The sequence below is a fragment of the Pan paniscus genome, chromosome 12 (genome assembly GCF_029289425.2).
Source record: "Pan paniscus chromosome 12, NHGRI_mPanPan1-v2.0_pri, whole genome shotgun sequence".
Lineage (NCBI taxonomy): Eukaryota > Metazoa > Chordata > Mammalia > Primates > Hominidae > Pan > Pan paniscus.
In genome coordinates, this window is record NC_073261.2 from 72,771,579 (window position 1) to 72,791,660 (window position 20,082).

The window sequence follows — 20,082 nt, forward strand, 5'->3', positions numbered from 1 at the left end:
ACTTCCCTTGACAGGTCGTTAACAGAACTGGATCATGTGGCCATCCCTTGATACAGGAATGTGTGGGAAAGCTGGCAATGGGATGGTCATGATTGATTTAGACTAGTCAAAATTTATTCTGTGGGATGGGACATATTTTCACTCTGGTCAAAATTAAGGTTTTATTAGCAGAAAGATGGAGGAATAGATACTATGTAGGCAGCTAACAGTGTGTACCCCTTTGTTCATTTTCCTTGCCATTGGGAGCCACATGGAACAGGCTGTTCCATGAAAGCCCTAAAAAGACCTCTTTTCTCAGCTTTATTCTCACTATGATTCAGGGCACAGCAGGCACCATGAGCACCCACTTTGAAAGTGGGGAAATGTCCTCGTGTGGAATCCATATGTTTTCAAGGGCACTACCTCCTCCTCAGATTCACACCTACGTGGAAACCAACAGATTTACGTCATTCCCCAAACCCCCTCTAAGCTCAGTTCTAAAATCTTTTGATAGCTGCAAAGCAAACAGCTGAGCTTTTCTGCTCTACACACACACACACACACACACACACACACACACACACACACATTTTTGGGCTGATAATAAAGGGAAAAGTGGGATTTCAGTAACAGATGACTATTTCAGCCAGCAAATGCTTTTTGTGTTTTAAATGAAAAGCAAAACTAATCTCCAAGTCCTAAACATTAGAGATCCAGAGATAATGCACAACGAAAGAATTCAATGTTAGTACCAGGGCTCTACCCAGCAGAGAGGAAATGCAGGTTCTATCATTTTTGGCAAATAATTGTCCACACACTGACTTTTTATTTCAGCCTCGTCTTATGTTAATGTTCCCTTGTCCCAGAATGTGTCCTCCCTTAGCAGCGATAGATTGGACTTATGGATAGTTGGGTTGTGGTCTTGTTTTGTAAGTCAAGGTTGGAGATGGTTGGAGAGAGGGAAGGGTAAGACAGAGAGGGAATATCCAAGACACAGGTTGTCATCTCAGAGGGGCATCTGTTACCCAGGACCACTCTTGCAACAGTGCACTAGAGAGAGTGTTGCACATTGTTGCTGTCTGACAGTTATAAAGCTTAAATTAACTGCATTACCTTTCTTGAGTGGAGTGGAGGTGGGCCACACATTCAGTACCCAGAAACATCTTCTCTTGATGAAGAAAGGACTGCTAAATCTTTCATATTGCAACTTCATATGAAGTTACGTATGACGCTTTCATATTGTAAGTTACATACATATTGAAGTTACACATGACCCTTTCATGTTGTATCTTCCCCTCCATACTTTGGCCATAGCCATAGTGAACTCAACCACGGCATTCCATGTAACACACCCGATTTATTTATTTATTTTATTTTCAATTTTTTTTATCACATGCTTTATTTGTCTATCTCCTAGATAAAAAGTTTTATTGGCCTCGGGCTGAAGTTTGCAATTATATTCCAAATACCCAAAGTGGGTATATTATTGACATTGTCCTGAGAGAGGGACAGACAGTTTGACTGTGTTGCTCTCTTTGGAGTCAGTTTTGCGGCGGTTAAGGATTACCTGGAAACATTAGACGAAGCTGGGGCTGGACACTTCTTCTCAGGACAGAAGCACATTCATCTAAATGGAAATCTAAGGTGAGTTGTCACTGTTATACTCAATAACAAAGAGTCTGACCCTAGAGTTAAATTAGAAATAAGTCAAGGATTTGAATGTCCCCAGGCTCTGGGCAAGTGGTCCTTTCCTGTGTTTAAAAGCATAGAGGAAATTTTCTTTCAACATTTATGCTTTAACTGAATTGCAGGTGAGTGAAAATGCAAACGCTGGATTTTTCATAAAGAAGCTTTGATTATTGTTATTTTTTTATACATTTAATAGAAAACATTAAGAAACAGAGAACTTAAACGTGCTTTTGGCTGCAGGTAATTTTAAATGAAAAATGAAGTCAGTGCTGTTTCCTTCCTTCTTTTATAATATGCTTATTCATTTAAGAGTTTTTAATCGACTCTGTGGAAAATAATTGAAACAAAATATTTTAAGTTATTTGAGCCAAGCAATTCAGCTTACTTTCGAAGATGGAGGAGAGGAAGAAATATCACAGCATTGGCTGGTTAAAAATTGGCAAGCGTTGTGTGCCAAGTATGGCTCTTTTTTCCTAAATAAAATAAGAATCAGTAACTAGAAGACTGTTCACTACTCAATCCTTAGCATTCAGAACAGGATCCTGTACATACTAGGACACACACATGTACCATCTTTGCAGGGCTAGTGTGTTTCCATCTTTACTTTTTAAAAAATAAATTTTGAAATTTTGGAAAAATTTCAGATTCACAGTAAAGTTCTGAAGTGTTACAGAAAATATTGCATACCCTTCACCCAGCTTATCCTAATGTTCATCGTGTCTCCTACTATACATCTGTCAACACTCACGAGTTAACACTGGGATGTTTGGTCTGAACTCCGAATTTACTCCGGTTTCGCTAGTTTTTCCACTAACGTCCTTTTCCTCTCCAGGACCCCATCCGGGATTCCACACCACATTTAGCTGTCATGCCTCCTTCCTCAGCTCTGTGCAGAGGCAGCTTCTCAGATGCTCCTTGTTTTTCCTGACCTTGGTAGTTTGAGGAGTACTAGTCAGGTGTTTTGTAAACTGCTCCTCAATTTTGGCTTTTCTGATGTTTTTCTCATGATTTCTCAGGTTGGGAGGATGCGAAGTGCCATTTCATCGTGTCCTATCCAGAATGCATACTCTCAGCATAACAGCACCAGTGCCATAACTAGAGAGGCCTTTCTGAGTTACCCTAACACAAAAAGGTGTTTCCAGTCATTCTTACATCAGCCTTTTAGTTATTTTTTCAGTACTTATCACAACTGGGGATTGTTGTCTTGTTGGACTGTTTGTCTGTTCCTCTAACTGGACTGTAAGCTTTAGGTGAACTGTTTATCTTGTTCACCTGTTTGTTCCCAGCACCTAGTACCCTGCCTGGCACATAGCTGGCACTCAAAAATGTTTATTTAATAAAGAAAACATTGTGATTTTCTTATGTAAATGTGTGACCATTCTTATTATAAAGATAAATAATACTCACTTCCCCATTTATCGTATGGATACTGGGTGTTGTCAGAAATGCATGGGTAGGAATTGAGCTGCATATTTGGGAGATCTAGGAGGCTGACAGGCTATGCCATGGGCTCCTCCTTTTATCTCTGCTTGTCTTCGAGAAGTTGCTTTATTCTCTTTCCTGTCTGTAGATAGCATCCTGCCTTGAATGTGAGCCTGAAGCTGGGGATGGGGTAGGGAGGCTGCAACCTCTTGCTGACAACCATAAAGTGACAAGCCAAGAAGCTAAGGATGGAGGAGGGATGTAGCATCCCTGGCTTCGTGGCTGAGCCACTGCATCAGCTCTGGGCTGCTCTTGCTGTACTTTCTGTAGCATGAGGCAAATAAGCCCGTCTCTGCTTAAGCCACCCCAAAGTCTGTGTTTCTGCTACGGCAGCCGAGCACTCTCCTTACTCAAATGGGAGTCTGGGGAGTTAGAGCCAAGTAGCAGTCGGTCCTATATGGTCGTGGGGACAGTTGCACTTGCCCTCCTCTGGCTGCATGCTTTGGGAAGACTGTGCCAGATTCTGACCTGATCTGCTTGTAGTGTTTGACCCAAGCCTCCCTCTCTTAGGGAGACACATGCAATCTGGCCTTTGCTACTTGTGTCTCTATGTGGGACGAGCAGTCTGTTTCCCGAAGGTGTATCTGCCTCCCTTCCAGTTATGACAGAGGCAGCAGAGACCTTTTGTCAACAAAATGTCCCCCTTTCCCTCAAACTGTGCCCTGGTTGGACATCTAATCCCCTAATGGGCTTCTCTGAGACCTCTGTCAAGTCTAGTTTCAGTACAAAGTGATACTCCACAGGGACCCATTTTTGTCTTGCCCACTTAATTTTCCTGGTTTAGAATCTAGTGGCATATATATGGAGCTGAGGTAACCCGTGCAGTGCATAGGAGGTGTACCGGGGAGATGGTACCAGGTTTAGCTACCCTGCTGTTCTATTTGTACCATTTGTTAAACACAAATTGTTTCCACCCAGCCTTGATGTTACGAGGTGCCATTTATTGCATAGACAACTGAATTTGCCTACTCACTGATGTTCCTGTGATCAGTCTCCCCATTCCCAAGCCACCTTCTTCACACTGTAACCAGAGTTTCCTTTTTGAAGGTCTCAGGCACAGGGGCAGTCAAATTCCCACACATGGTTGGGCTAGCCTTATAAATATGCAGGACCATGTCTATGAATATGACTCTTCTGTCCTGTCCTGTCCCAGGGGGTAAGCTGAGTCAGAACCTACCAGTCCAGATGTGGCCACCTTACTCTTTCTCTTCCTCTGAAGCACTCTGTAGGACTGTTACTATCACTTGAGCCCTGCCCAGCTGGAAGAGGCCTAGCGATGCCCTGTCTGTGTTAAGCCTAAACCATGTGCTTTAGCCCGGTTTAATAAAAAAGCTCTGCAATGGGATAGTGGGCAAAAGCCCAGTGTATAATGATGAAATGGATCATGCTTTCCATTTTCTTTCATCACATGGGAGTTTGTCTCCCTCAAGATGATCACTGGGAAGAAAGTCTAAGACAGGACTCAAATATTTTGAGTTCTGTAGTCAGATAGTACTTAATAATGCTCCAATCAAAGCCCTAAAACTTACTAGAAAAAGATATTTCATCTTGTCATTACCTTCATTCTGTATAGGGCAGGGGTTATAAACCTAGGGTTGTAAACTTTAGAAGCCAGGCAGGTAACATAAATGACTAGGCTGTGAGTAATCATGTGTCCCCTCACCATCTCTTATTTCCCCATCTGTGATAGAGACATGGGTACAGAGAAACATTTCTCTCTACTACAAGGAAAAGAAGGTCATGTTCAATGATAAATGGCAGCTAACACTCATTGTTCATACTGGAAAGATTATAGGGAATGGTAGGGACTGTGGCAAACTGTGTGTCCTGTGTGGGGAAGCCAGCTGCTACTGAGATCCAGGTGATTAACATGGTGAAACCCCGTCTCTACTAAAAATACAAAAAAAGTAGCCGGGCGTGGTGGTGGGTGCTTGTAGTCCCAGCTACTTGGGAGGCTGAGGCAGGAGAATGGCTTGAACCCAGGAGGTGGAGCTTGCAGTGAGCGGAGATTGCACCACTGCACTCCAGCCTGGGCGACAGAGCGAGACTCTGTCTCAAAATAAATAAAATAAAATAAAATAAAATAAAATAAAATAAAATAAATAAAAAACAATAACTAACTAACTAAATAAATAAATCCTTGTGGAAACATAGGCATAGTGTTGGCAGAAGTTCTATGTTAAAAATAAAAAAGCCAGACATCAGATTCTTTTGGGGAAAACTCCTGAGTTTTAAATATTAGCTCAATATTTAAAAATAAACGGAAACAAAACAATACAATGTGGAGCCATTAACTATGTCTAAGAGCCACCTGATTACACAACCTTCGGCTCAGAAGATAAGCTCAAACTACTTAGCTTGACACATAAACTTCTTCATGATTCCATCTGTACTGCCTTCTGTATCTCCTACTTCTCTTCTGACACTCCACAGCTACTCAGGCTAAATCTCAAACTTTCGCCTGCATCTACCTCCCCCTTTCATGACCCCATACTTTTTGTATCTGCTGTTCCTTGCAGTGCCCTTCCCTGGCTGACTAATTTTGAAATAGTTTATTCTTAAAGATCTATGCCCAAGTCATCTCTTGTTTCAAGCCTTTCACAACCTGCCTGCGACCCCCACAATGAGGCAGAGACATAGAGTTCCATTTCTCTGGTCATTTTCAGCAAGGTACACAGTCTTCTTACAGAACTTCATCAGAATCTCTTATAATTATCCATTCCATGCCTATTTTCCCAGTTCATCACTGAGGCTGCCTCTGTGTTTTCCCAGCACTTAGCATGGTGTTTGGCCCTGGGTCCATGCCTCGTAATTATTGTTTGAAGAAATGAATAATGAAATTTGCTATGTATCATACATATTAGACTTAATTTTGTTGCACGATACCTTCACATTTGCTGCAATAAAATATTTGTGTGAGCGTGTCATTAGTTATCACTTTTGATGGTGCACATTTTGAATGGCCTAAGAGATAACTGTCTTCAACATATTTATATGTTGCTGACTTCTCAGGGAAATACTGTTCTTTTCCAGAGAAGGCCATCTGAAGTGATATCCTTACTCTTCAGCTAAAATATTAGTGTTTAATGCAGTAGCTTTAAACACTTTATGCTTTGTTAAAGGCTTATCTAATCAGGATAAGAAAGAGAGAAGAGGATTATACGGGAACTTGCTTTTCACAGCACTCTTTTCCCAGTGCTATGGCAGGATTAATAGGGGAGTTAAAACAAGAATAAATACATATGCTGTATCCATTGACAAAGCAGTAAAGGATAGTTAGCTGTGAAATTCCATTTGTATTTAAGTTTACTATTCTAAGTACACTTCAACCCCTCCCTCTGACCACCCATGCTACTGACATTTTTCACATCTGACAGCTGGAGAAAGAAATTTTTTAAATGTCTCTCTTGGGGTTAGTTTTAAAAGAAAAGGAAAATGTGCTAAGTAGAATGGCTAAATTATAAATTTAATCAAATCTGTAATTTAAATAAGCCCCCAATAATAATAGGCTGAAAGCTTGTCAGGCTGTGTTGGCTCTGGTTCATTTTACATGGATTATGACAATGGAACCACTAAGCGTGGCCCTTTAAGTGCTTTTGCCCATTAGCTTCATCAAGTAATTGCAGGCTTGGCGGCATCAATAACAGCAAAAGTTGACACTTTGGGAAAGAGAAGTGAATCTTTCCCCTTCCAGATCTGGCAGGAAAGAAAAGTGCCTTGATGAAAGCACTGCGGGCGTGTGGATATTCAGAGCCCAGAGAAAAGAAATAGGATGGGTGCGTGAGACAGTATCTTTGAGTTGCTTAAATGAACATCCTGTTTCATTTTTACTTGGTCCTCTTGGCCCATCCAGCATATAATAGGATCTCACTGGCTCGCTGCCGGTCATCTCAGCATGAGTATCCTTCAGAAAATGTGATTTCTTGGAAATGTAAATTAAAAAAAAACGAACAAACTAGTAATGAGAGTGAGGAAACAAATAGCAAAAAATACCTTCCTAGCTCCAGCTTAAGCAGAGAGGAAAACACTAAGCAATGAGAAAGTATAGGAGAAAAACCTCACTTATCTGAAACCAGGAATTCTTTCCCCTAAATCATTTATTGTAAATAAGTTTGCATTCTTGGTCGACATTTGTCTTAGAAAGGTCACAGTTTCTTCTAATTGAAAATATGTATTAGTATCCCTGGAAAGAACAACATGAACATTCATATTCAAGAAACTTGTCTTGCTCTAAGACAAGTTTCAAGTCAGTCAAAACAGTTAAATAGGTATTTAGATTAACTTTACATTTAAAAAAATTGACTTTTGAGATTAAATCACCATATACTTTTTCTTTTGGGCGAAGTAGATTGTTGGGAGCTTTCTTAGTGTTAAAATATGTGTTTTTACTGTCATTTCAGAATTTACTGAAAAAGTTACAAGAGTTTGAGTTACATCTTAAAACCAGGCTGACTTGGAGGGGACATTTTGGACAGAGGAAGTCATAGTAAAAGCCGTTTTTAGTAGTCCTTCTTGTGTTTAGCTACAGATATCATTCCTCAAGGTTGTGAGGGGTTATTGACACTGGCTGTGTATGAGGATTACCTGAGGAGCTTTAAAGTATAATGGCATCCAGGCTTCCTCTAGATCAAGCCTGTCCAACCTGTCCAACCCACAGCCCACAGGCTGCATGCAGCCCAATACAAATTCATAAACTTTCTTAAAACATTATGAGAGTTTTTTGCAATTTTTTTTTTTTGCTTTTGCTTATCAGCTATCGTTAGTGTTAGTGTATTTTATGTATGGCCCAAAATAATTCTTCTTCCAATGTAGCTCAGGGACGCCAAAAGATTGGACACCCCTGCTCTAGATATTAAAATTTAATTTATGGCAGTGGGGAGAAGGGAGGGGGCATTGTTTTTGGTTTTTAACACTACCTCATGTAATTCTAATGTGTGTTCAGAGGTGACAACCACTGGCGTGAAGATGGAGGTAATTTGCTCTTATGGGTTGAATTGTGTCCCCTGAAAGCTATATCGAAGTCCTAATTGCAGGTACCTGTGTGTCTTAGCCTGTTGGGGCTGCTATAACAAAGTGCCATAGACTGAGTGACTTATAAACAGCATAAATTCATTTCTCACAGTTTTGTAGACTGGAGGTCTGAGATCAGGGTGCCAGCATGGTCAGGTGCTGGTAAGAACGCTCTTCCAGGTTGTAGACTGCAACTTCCCTTTGAATCGTCACATGGCGCCGAGAGGGACAAGATAACTCTTTAATAAGGGCACTAATCCCATTTATAAGGGCTCCAGCCTCATGATCTAATTTCTTCCTGAAGGCTCCACCTCCTAATATCATCACCTTGGGGTTAACATATGGATTGGGTGGGGGATGCATTCACTCTATTGTACTGTGAATGTTACCATATACGTAATAAGTTAAGTTAAAATGAGGTCCTATTGAATTAGGGTGAACACTAAATCCAGTGTAACTGGTATGCTTATAAGAAGACGAGAGACATAGACCCACAGGGAAGAAGGCCATGTAAAGACAAAAGGAGAGATTGGAGTGATGCTGCCACAAATCAAGGAATGCCGATGATTGCCAGCAACCACCAAAAGATATGAGAGGCAAGGAAGGATTATTTTCCAGAGCCTTTGGAGGACGATCCAGCCAAGACCTTGATTTTGAACTTCTAGCCTTCAGAATTGTGAATGAATACCTTTCTGTTGTTTTAAGTCATCTGGTTATGGCATCCCTAGAAGCAAATATACCTGCTACTCTGCATCATTTAGAAGTATGATATGAACTCTGGAACTAAAAGGAGATTCATTTTAATAAGATACTTTTAGATTCTGAAAGAGGTGTCAGAAAGGGATTTTGGACTGTTGGTTCCTTGCTGGCTATTAAAATAGTGTGACTAACCATACCAGTTTGCCCAGGGCTGAGCAGGTTCTGGGAATGAGTTTCATTACACTTGTGTTTCCTAGTGCCTATCAAAACCATGACCGTACGTGTAAGACTATGCCAGCTTGGAACTCTGATTCTTGAATGAAAATAAATATTGACTGACTTATCTGTGGAAGAAAGGATGCTGCTTTGAAATAATAGGCCACTCATTCCCTTCGATGGAAATAATAAATTTTTCTTTAGTTAGAAAGTATTTTCTAATAGCAAGAGGCCCATGCATTCCAAAAGAATTTTCTAATAAAATATCTTGTCCAGCTGGGTTATTGTCAAGAGGCAATAACAGGGTTACCTTTGCAGGAGTTGCAGGCATAACTGCTGGGATCAGGGTAGGACAAAATCCATCCTATTTTTAATGTTGCACATTCTATGTTTTGGTCCAAAATGAACAGATATTTGATAATGTCATTTAAGAGAGCTATCACAAAGTATTTCACAAAGTCTTTGTAGAGATTCATATTTTTGGTTAAAAGTACAAGTTTGATCAGGACTAGGGGCAAGCATTCTTGAAGGTCAATAGATATCTTTATTCTCTGTATATGTATTCTCTTTATTCTCCTCAAATAAAATAAGAGTAATAGCATTAACTTAGATTCTGAGCAATATTCTGAAGACCGGCTAATAGCTATTGCATACTTTTCACGTTAAAAACAAGAAGTGTCTTTGGTGCAGAGTATTAGCTGGTGGCATATAACTTCAAGGCACCAGGTCATAACTATCCCATTTAATAAATGAGACCACTCTTGCCTTTGAACTGAGCTGAAAGCTGCACTGATAGTCACAATTGTGTCCATTGTTTCCCTGTTGTAATATGTGACTCCAGAGTCTGCATCTCTTTCTCACATGACAGAGACATCTCTGTCTTAGTTCTTTTTTGGCTATTGCAGTAAATGGGGATGTACTGACCATCAACCTTGCTAGGCAGCATTCATTACTCTAGACACCTGTACTAATGTTCTACTGACTTCTATTTTTATGAAAGAATAATTGATGCTATGTCAAAAGGCTATAGAATATCATCAAATTCTTTCCTTTTCTGGGCAAGGGCTGGTGGTGGAGACAATGTTTATATCTCTGATTTTCCAAATTCTAAGTCATAGCCAAAGCTCCCAAAGTTATTAAGTTTAAGATTCCATTTGAACTTGGCTTTGTACAATACAAAACTACCCCATATTTAAAAATCACTGTCACAAAGTAATAGATAAGTTCAAAGCAGATAATCCTCCCCTAGCACACAACTTAATAAATAAGCCATGCAACTCCCTACATAGGCATACATAAGAAATCTATTGTATTCAGTCTTTTAATTTCCCCAGTGTTCACAGCCATGCTGGCATTTTCAAGAGATAAGCCCACACACTTTTTCCTTAGGAAGAAAAAAAGGTTTGACTAAAGCAAAACGTGTTCTGTGGTAAATCATTATTTTCAAGCAGTGCCTTTTGTTTACTTGTTTTTCATATTATCAAAGGGATAAATCTTAATCCCATGTAGAGCATGGCTGCTGATCATGCAAAACCGGAGCTGTCTTAACATGAACAACTGTCCTCCCTCTAATGCCAGGGCTGGCCATTGAATGCCACCCAAGAGGATTTGGGGAACCCCAAGTCTCCAAAGCAGAAACAAAGGGAAAGACTTGTCCAAGATTACTTTAGTACCAAGCATTTAATTATAACATTAATTTGCACAATACCCTCCCTTTTAGCAGTGATTTCACTGCTAAAACCAAGTGGTAATATTAAAAAAAAAAAGTTTCCCGCTGCCTAAGTTCAGAGGGTAACCCGGGAATGGATGTGTTTGCAACAATGAACATAGTATCTCTTTATTGGCAGAGCCTCTGAAGGCCTGGTCTGGAGAGTTAAGTCTTCTTTGGAGCACTTTTGTTTTTTAACTTTTTTTTTTTTTTTTTCAGATGGAGTTTTGCTCTTGTTGCCCAGGCTGCAGTACAGTGGCGTGGTCTCAGCTCACTGCAACCTCCGCCTCCCATGTTCAAGCGATTCTCCTACCTCAGCCTCCCAAGTAGCTGGAATTACAGGCACCCACCACCACGCCCGGCTAATTTTTTGTATTTTTAGTAGAGATGGGGTTTCATCATGTTGGCCTGGCTAGTCTGAAACTCCTGACCTCAAGTGATCCACCTGCCTCAGCCTCCCAAAGTACTGAGATTACAGGCGTGAGCCACCACACCTGGTCTTTTTAACTTTCTTTAAGCAAGGATATTCATACCCCTTCAGTGGTTGGTATTGAATTCTTAAAACTGTCAATGACAATCAAAGTTACCTGTCAGAGCAGAAAGAAACAAAAGAAAAGAAAAACAAAATCTTATATTATGCATTATCTTTTTAAGAGTGGGCCTGTGGCGGCCAGGCACAGTGGCTCAAGCCTGTAATCCCAGCTCTTTGGGAGGCTGAGGCGGGTGCATCACAAGGTCAGGCATTCAAGACCAGCCTGGCCAACATGGTGAAACCCCTACTCTACTAAAAATACAAAAATTAGCTGGGCGTGGTGGCATTCGCCTATAATCCCAGCTACTCAAGAGGCTGAGGCAGAAGAATCACTTGAACCCGGGAGGCAGAGGTTGCAGTGAGCCAAGATCATGCACTCCAGCCTGGGCAACAGAGTGAGACTCCATCTCAAAAAAAAAAAAAAAAAAGAGTTGGCCTGTGGCTGAGGCTGGCATGTGGGCATCAGTGGACATGGAAGTGTTCATGTAAAAAAAAAGTTCAGCAATTTCTTTTTTTTAAGACAAGGTCTAGCTCTGTCACCCAGGCTGGAGTTTAGTGGTACAATCTTAGTTCACTGCAACCTCTGTCTCCTGGGCTCAAGTGATCATCCCACCTCAGCCTCCTGAGTAGCTGGGACTACAGGCCTGTGACATCACACCCAGCTAATTTTTGTATTTTTTTGTAGAGACAGGATTTTGCCATGTTTCCTAGGCTGGTCTCAAAACTCCTGGGCTCAAATGATCAGCCCACCTCAGCCTCCCAAAGTGTTGGGATTACAGACGCAAGCCATCATGCCTGGCCAGGCAATTTCTTACAAAGTTAAGCCTTAGGACTACCCTATGACTCAGCAACTCCAATCCTAGGTATTTACCTATGAGAAATGAAGCATATGTTCACCTGAAGACTTGTAGTTCTCATAGCCTCAAACTGGAAAAAACCCAAAAGTCCATTCCCAGGAGGGTGGAAAACAAACTGTAGTAGTGCTGGCTTCAGCGGCACAGATGCTAACATTGGAGCGATACAGAGAAGATTAGCATGGCCGCTGCGCAAGCATGACACACAAACTCCTAAAGCATTCTTTTAATTTTTAAAATAAGAAAAGAAAACACAAACTGTGGTATATCCATATAATAAACAAATAACATATGGATAAACACAGCATGGATGAATCTTGAAAACATTATGTCAAGCGAAAGCAGTCAGATATAAAAGAGTGCAAACTGTATGATTCCATTTACATGAAGCTTTAGAACCGGCAAACCTACTCTATGGTACTAGGATTAGAACAGTGATTGCCTCTGGGTGGTGGTGGTGAGTTGACTGGAAGGGACACATGGGGACATTTAGTGCTGATGGAAATGTTTTTTGTCTTGACCAGCATTATGGTTACATGGATATACACATTTGTCAAAGTTCATCGCTCAAAGCCTATGCATTTTATTGTATGTAAGTGATCTCAATGTGAAAAGAGGAAAAAACACATTAAAAATAGTTCAGATTTTCTATTCTTTAAGTTTTCTAATTGATTATTGTGTGGTAGCAGTCAACACATTAGTGAATCATTATAATGTGGAAAAATTTTGCTGTCAATCTAATGGCTTGTTTGTGCTCACCAGGACTCTTAATCCATCAAAAAGAATTTAAGACCCTAATAAATTAGTTGTAGCATTGGAAGAGGACACAGAGATACAATTCTTCACTTGCCAGGATTGACAGATGCTGTTTTGATAAGCAAAGGAGCCATCTGTTCAAGTAGTTGGCCATTAGACCAAAGTAGGGTTTAGGTGAGTGGCAAATTTGTTGAGAGTTGATAGGCTGGCAATTTCACAAACATTTTTTTTCTTCACTCTTCATTGACACTACTGCTGTATCTAAAATTATGGAAGTGTTAGATGTGTCTCCATTACACTATGCATTTTGCTTCTGAAAGCCATGTCTGAAAACTCTACTGAAGGTGCTTTGGCTGGTAGGAAAGGCACAAAGCATTTGGTTTCTCCTTGAACAGATGTGGTGAGTAAGCGGTCCTCTTAGAGTCATAAGAATTAAGGAGATCTAGGAATATAAAACCAGAATAGCAAGCAAGCTCCAGCTGTGTTTAAGTTATAGGTTTGTGAGTCTGGGAGTCTCAGAATCCTAAGAGAAGACCTGAAGATACATATGAGTTCTGATCTGTGGAGATGAGCTGTAATAAATAAGAGTGCTTTCTCTTTAACACTTAAAAATGTTTCAATTCCTTATTTAATATTTGGCTACATTTGTCACGAAATAGTCATATATTTGGAGACTATTGGGCTCTGGAAGGTTTGCTAGGTTATGTTCTTTCCTGTTTATTTCATAAAAGTACTTGTCAGTCTGTTTGGGGGTTTCATTTGGAACTGCAGGTGTGTGTTGCAAACCAGATATAAACTAAATTACAGCATATGCAGAACTGACCCCTTACCAATGGAAAATGCATATTTTCAGCTGACCTGCTCCTCAGGTAACAAGATGTGGGAGAAAAATATTTATTGGAGATGATGTAATTGCCACCTTATTCTTTTTAAAGCTGCAAAATTCTAATCAAACAGCATTGGTGGGAAAGAATAGCAGAGAAAGAGGAAGGGAATGGAAAGATTTGATCCACAAAGCAGCTCCTTGAGAAACACGTGAAAGCTCTTGGGAGGTCAGATGAACTTCCTTGTTGTGCTTGATGGCTAGGGTGGGAGGAGAGAAGCAAAAACACAGGAGGTGAGGCTAATTGGAACACAGAGCAGCAGTCAATGGGATGGGCAGAAGCCATGAAGCCCCAGAAACACCAGCGGTGTCATACTGTGTATAAAATGAAACCATTGTGGTGATTGGTTGCACAACCAACTTGCAATGTGAGGTTATCCAATTTTTTTGAACAATGAAAGCTAAAAACACTTGAGCAGTAATTCAAGGGGACTCAATGAATTACAGTGAGAAAAGCCATAGATGAAAACGTTTGTATAAGTTAACTCTTAAAACTTAAAAGTAATTGAAAACATGACATCTATACAAAAATTTACAATACAGTTAAAAGCAAGGTTATGATTTTCCTGGGTGGAGCTGGTTTGCATTTGGATGCATACTGACACTTGTTTTTATTACAAGACCTAGTAAGAAATAATGAAATAGCTGTTGAGAATTTTAACATGATGAAAGCAGTGTGAACAGTACAGTTTAGTGAACTGCATAGATTTCAGAATGAAGAGCTTCTTTTATGAAAGTGTAAGTTATTCAAGACTAATTCAGTATTCAACATTATGTCAAGTAGGAGGGTGGGGAATGAGTGTGCATGTGTGTGTGGGTTGTCAAACTTTTTTTTAAGGCAAAATATTTAGTGTAGTGGAAAGGAGTTACCAAACCTTTAAAGTACAGATTGTTCTTTCTTATTAAATAATATTTCTTTTGAAAAGTAAATTTAAAACAAGGTAATTTATACACAGGAAAGTGCTCTAATCTGAAACATAGTTCAATGAATTTTTGCGTACATAAATATTTATATAATTATCACTCCAGAAAGCTCTCTCATGTCTCTTTATAGTCAAAACCGCTTTGTATTCAAAAGTTACCTCTCTTTGATTTCTATCACCATAGATTAATTTTGCCTTTACTTGAACTTTGTAAGAATGGGATCATTCAGTTTGCACTTATGCTCCATATGATGCTTTCAAAATTCATCCATATTTTTGCAAATCTCAGTGATTTGTTTATTTTATTGCCATGAGTTATTTTATTCGATTCCCAATTTGTTTACCTATTCTCCTGTTGTTTGAAAAGTTGATTTGTTTTCAGTTTGGGGCTGTGAGGAATGGAGCTATATAAGCACAGTGGTATAAATCTTTTGGGGACGTATGTACTCCTTTCCAAGTCCCACCCTAGGGATGATGATTCAGTGGTTCTTGCACCTTTTTCCCCAGCCTCCACAACCTCACATTCCCTTCCTCCTGTGATTCTGGTTAGACTTGGGAACTTCCACCCAAGACACCAGGTGCCAAACATAGAATGCCATTCAGGGAACCAAATTACAAACTTGAAAATGAAAAATTCACATAAAATGTGATTCTGCAAACTGAGAAGCTTTATTTTATTTTAATGACCACCGATTGATAGCTGTTTGGCCAGTTGTCCTGCAATGGAGCTCAACTTGCTCTCTTCCTTGTATTGCAGAGCGCTAATACACATTCTGAAGCTTCAGTCTGCCACAATGAGGAAGGAAGACTTGCTGTACTTCCTGCTAGGAATGGGAGTGCCCAGTCAAGACACCTTAATTGTCCTCTTTCCCATGCATAATTTCAGATGATTCTTCTGATTTTGGCAAATAGCCACTGAGGTTCCTTACTGAGCTCGCTACAGACTTGGGAACCCTTTCTACATCTTAAAGCTGCTAACAGCCTTTTGTCATATTTGTTTTCTCAAGAAGTAGCCTCACAAGATATGAGTTCTCAAGGCCCTCATTTCCCCTGTTATTCAGGCAAAACTACAGCCCTCATCTCTGGGGCCCTTCTGGGGCATTTTCCAATGCTATGGCCAGGTCTGGGCTAGCTTTGCTTGATGAAGTTCGCTGCTACTCCCAAATCCAGCCTCATTCGAAAATCAAGCTGAGGAACCATTTCACTTAGGAGACAACCTTCCATTTTATCTCTACGAGGAATGACATTGCAGTTTTGAATGTGATACCTGGACACAGATACTTTCTAGTTTCCCTCAATTTTGATAAAATCCAGCTCTTTAAAGGGCTGCTTTTTTTGTTTTCCCTACTCAGAGAACCTCTTTGTGGACCTGTACACAGAGTCTCTCTCTGTTGCCCAGGCTGAATTGCAGTGGCACAATCTCAGCTCACGCCTCCCAGGTTCAAGCGATTCTCATGTGTCAGCGTCCCAGTAGCTGGGACTACAGGTGGGTGCCACCACGGTCAGCTAATTTTTTGTATTTTTAATAGAGATAGGGTTTCGCCATGTTGCCCAGGCTGGTCTTGAACTCCTGAGCTTAGGCAATCCACCCATCTAGGCCTGCTAAAGTGCTGGGATTATAGGCGTGAGCCATCGCGCCCGGCAAGAACCTCTTTGTGGACCTGTACGTTTTTGGTTGTAGAAAATAATTCATCTGCCTCAATTCAAGTAAGGAAATAAATGGACATTTCTAGGTTCTTCTAATTTTCTTTTATCTACTCAGTATTCTGTGGGATTACAATTTATCTTTTACTCTGATGAAACATTACAATTTTTCTTAAGATATTTTTCTGACCAAGTATAATTTTCAAGTAAACTAACGCATTGCATTTCTTACTGTTTAGATGGTCAAATTCAAAACTGCAGTGCTACTTCTCTTAAAGATAAAAAGGGAAGGCTCTCTCCTAAGTGAAGTGGTCCCATAATATGAAGTGGTCCTTTGGAATTAATTGAATCAGTAGCAACAATTTGAGGCCTGACCAAAGGAAAATTGTAAAGTGGCTAGTGTCCACTGCTTTTTGATTTAGTGTAGGGTTTTCCCCCTTGAAAAGGTAACACTTCTTCACAAAAAGATCTGATACTTATTAACAGTAAGCTGCAAATGACTGAGAACTTTGACATATAGTTATTTTGGAGCATTTTGCATTTTAACACCCATCATACCCAGAAGACAAGTAGGAGGATGTTGGTTGTCAGCCAACATGACTATTCTTAGGTCAATGGGAGTTCTGTCCCATAATATGCATAGACATTGGAGCTGTGAGGCCTTTTGCAGTATGCCTGCTTAGTTATGACTCCACAAGGATGTTCCAGGCATTCTGGATTTCAAAACTTTGGGGCAAATCTTCTATTAGTGCCCTTTGGAGAAAGAATCTATTTTCGGACTCAGTCGTTTGCTTTGAAGTTCAGTGTTCATACTTGCAGGTGACTGGTGGATATAATATTTTCCAGGCATGGAAGAAAACCCAGTCCTGAGTCTCTAATGTACCTAAGTACAGATAAATGAGAAATAAGAATCGGATTCCTGACAAACTTGGGTTTCAGTCCTTGGTTCTTAGTTGGGGAGCTGGCCATAGTAATAGATGGGGGAAAGACAAGGAAATATCTGAGGAGCAAATTCTGGGTTCATTTTGTGCTTCATTGCTCACCTAAATTCTGAGTCGCCAGAAGTGAGGTGCCTCAATATCCCTCCCACACTAGGATTACATTCTGTTTGCCATTTCTACAGAATCTGTCTTTTCTTGGAGCTTTACATCCCTCATTTGACCTCAGCTAGTGCCATTAAAACATTATTAGTATCTCTAGTTTGCAGATGTGGAATCTAAGTCGTGTATTTTGGGGTCCAGTATGTTTCCCATCACTGTGTGTTCTTTTTCAAGTAATGGTATAAAATAGTTTGACATTGTATAGTACCTTAAACTTTTAAAATCACTTTCATATTGATTGACTATTGATCTCTCAAGATGAGGAAAAATGAGTCTAATGTTAAATATCCAGCCGAATGTAACACAAATCATATGTCAGGATCACACTAAAGTGTGGGTCTTCCCACTGGGCACCTGTCTTTACACTACGGATGAGCAGGTCTTCTCTGTGGTAATCTAGGCTCTTTGAAAGTTCTTTATGAATTTGCATACGGATCAAAGTGTCAAAAGATGAGATCTGGGTGTTGAAGAAAATAAAACATGGAAAAGAGAGAAGGAGGGGCTGATTGTTTCAAGACGCTAAATATTAACAAGACCTATTATATATTGAATGGTTTCTATTGCTGGGCCGCAGTGCGAAGCCCTATGTGGACTTTCTCCGTGAATCTTAATAATAACCCTGTGATGAAGATCCTATCACCATCTCTGTTTTACAGATGAAGAAACTGAGGCTTGGAGAAATTAAATAGGCCACCCAAGTTTACACAGTTAAGTACTGGAGCCAGGATTAAAAGCATCATGCTCTATTGCTTCTCATTATTTGAATCCCATAAAAAAGTTCTTGCTCTTGGTCCATGTTTACTAAGCAGAGGCTAGGCTGGCTAGAGTTTATAACTTCTTTGCAACACTTATATTCGAAATCATAAATCAATAAACTACTCCTCTGGTTTAATTAAAAATAATAGCTAACCTCTACTGAGTGCTTACTAGGTGCAAGGCTTTGTTCCACGCACTTTACACATTTAATCCTCACAACAGTTATTGCTCATTTAATCATCACCACAATCTTTGAGGATGTTACTATCTATTAATATCTCTATTTAACAAACAAGGAAATATAGCCCAGAAAGGCTCTGTACTTGGCCCAAGCTAGCAAGTAGTAAAGTCAGTCTGAATCCAGGCAGTCTGGCGTTGGTGTCTAAACTCATAACCACTCTTCTGTACTGGCACTATCTTTATTTTATTTTCTCCTTTTCACATGGTTATGAATTTTCTGAGGTTAAATCAGGGTGAAGAGAAAGGCCTGGCATAGAAATAGAGGTGCCTGAAGGCCAAGGCAGGGAAGAGTCACTTTCCCATCTCCCTCTGGGAAGATCTCACTGAGTCTGTGTATCCAGTAGGTGCATCGCCTCTTGCTTACTGTTTATGACAAATGACCAGAGGATCTTATGGGCCTGGGTAAGGTAAGTCTTTCCTAAGAAATAGTCTACTCATGGTATGATGGCACATTTGGTGTCTGAGCCTGCAAGTCCAGGAGAGAAATTCTGAACCATTTTTAAAATATTTTTTAAGCTAATGAATGTCACCCTCTAAGGTTTTTTAGGAGATGGCCTGCTGGTTTCCTTGGAGATACTCTGGGCCCACAATTGGCCATATTTTAAAAGATTCCCCACGTGCTCCATCGAATATAATGAAGCGCAAATTATGTAGTGCAGGTGTGATGCTACAAGATCTCAGAAGGCAGGGAGTGTCAGGTGGGTTAGTGACAGCTTCAATTATGTGGAGGCGTTTGAAGGGAAAGAGAAGCGATGAGGCTCGAGTTGAAGATGAGGCAATGGTTGGTGAGGGTGGGGGACACAGGCATACAGAGAGAGGTTGCCTCTAAGGAGACATCGCTGCTTGGGAGCAGTGAGAGCAGGTGAGCAGATAAGGAGAGGCTAGAAGTTGGAGGGAATAGAGTTCACAATTAACATTGGAGAGAACAAGGAGCCAATGTCAGGATGAAAGGGGTGTTCAAGGGAGATGATTCCAATAGGAGTGTCTGGTGGTGTATTTTTGGAGGGCAAGTCATTTGCTCCAACAGATGTTCAGTAGAGTAAGTTTAGAAACCTGAGAATAAAAATTGAGGTTAAAAGGCCGGACGCGGTGGCTCACGCCTGTATTCCCAACACTTTGGGAGGCCGAGGCGGGCGGATCAGGAGGTCAGGAGATCGAGACCATCCTGGCTGACACGGTGAAACCCCGTCTCTACTAAAAATACAAAAAAATTAGCCAGGCGTGGTAGCGGGCGCCTGTAGTCCCAGCTACTCTGGAGGCTGAGGCAGGAGAATGGCGTGAACCCGGGAGGCGGAGCTTGCAGTGAGCCGAGATCGTGCCACTGCACTCCAGCCTGGGTGACAGAGTAAGACTCCGTCTCAAAAAATAAATAAATAAATAAATAAAATAAAATAAAATACAGGGGCTGTCTTCATTTTATTTTATTTACTGTTTTTCACATGGTTATGAATTTTCTGAGGTTAAACCAGGGTGAAGAGGAAGGCCCAAAGTAGAAATAGAGGTGCCTGAATGGCAAGGCAGGGCAGAGCCATCTTCCCACCTCCCCACCTCCCTCTGGGAAGATCTTTCTGGGTCTGTGTGCCCTGCGAGTGTATCGAATCTTGCATTTAC

At 40.5% G+C, this 20,082-nt stretch overlaps 1 long non-coding RNA gene and 1 other non-coding gene across 3 annotated transcripts in view; both read left to right on the plus strand.

Moving 5' to 3' along the window:
• LOC117979147 (uncharacterized) overlaps window positions 1-20,082 on the plus strand; it is a 68,683-nt gene that overhangs the window by 18,208 nt on the left and 30,393 nt on the right. The window contains exons 4-5 of one of the 2 annotated variants that reach the window (XR_010109277.1): window positions 1,397-1,623; window positions 2,685-3,032. This is a non-coding gene — a long non-coding RNA (uncharacterized LOC117979147). Of the gene's footprint in view, window positions 1-1,396; window positions 1,624-2,684; window positions 3,033-20,082 lie in introns of those variants that run through there. The other variant, XR_010109278.1, reaches the window with a different exon arrangement.
• On the plus strand, window positions 12,296-12,403 carry LOC112438932 (U6 spliceosomal RNA). Its single transcript, XR_003027250.3, has one exon. It is a non-coding gene; the product is annotated as a U6 spliceosomal RNA (small nuclear RNA).